Here is a 733-nt window from a genome sequence, read left to right on the forward strand (position 1 = left end):
AGAGTGAGACTCTGTCTCAAAAAAAAAAAATTCCATGGAGAACATACAATCATGTGAAAGAAAATTAAACGAAAAAAATTTAAAACAAACCGGTAAATTATAATCCAAACAGAATTCCAGATGCAGAAAATTACTGAATACCAGGGCTAGTCTAAAGAGTGGAGTGAGTATGAATTAGACAGCAAAATTCCCCGGGATCTGAATGTTTCTTATAATGAAAAAGAGATAAGGGAGAAAAATAAAACACAAAGATAGCTCAGCCATGAACCCCAAAACATACCAGTGTGGAGCTAGCAGAAAGTTTAACTTCAGCCTTGTAAGGATCTACCCATCTGAACAGATTATCATAATGGAAGAAATCAGAGTAAAAGAATGGTGACCACATGTCTAACCACAAACAATATCTGCACTTGGACATTTCTCAGATTTTTAAACTGAACATGCTTACAACTCAACTCTTAATTTCTCTTAAATCTACCCTTCTCTAGTCTTTTGCACCTATGTTCACCCAGTTCCTTAATTTGGAAAGCTATAAATCACTCTTTTTTTTTTTTTTGAGACAAAGTCTCACTCTCTTGCCTGGGTTAGAGTGCCGTGGCATCATTCTAGCTCAAAGCAACGTCAAACTCCTGGGTTCAAGTGATCCTACTGCCTCAGCCTCCCAAGTAGCTGAGACTACAGGCATGCGCCACCATGCCCAGCTAATTTTTTTTTCTATATATTTTTAGTTGTC

The 733-nt window shown here is 37.1% G+C and overlaps 1 protein-coding gene across 6 annotated transcripts in view; it reads right to left on the minus strand.

Annotated features, from left to right (window-relative positions):
• The window catches only part of LOC105811562 (protocadherin gamma-C4), a 185587-nt gene that overhangs the window by 68510 nt on the left and 116344 nt on the right, over positions 1-733 (minus strand). The window lies entirely within an intron of this gene.

Source organism: Propithecus coquereli, unplaced genomic scaffold, assembly GCF_000956105.1.
Source record: "Propithecus coquereli isolate 6110/MARCELLA unplaced genomic scaffold, Pcoq_1.0 Scaffold236, whole genome shotgun sequence".
Lineage (NCBI taxonomy): Eukaryota > Metazoa > Chordata > Mammalia > Primates > Indriidae > Propithecus > Propithecus coquereli.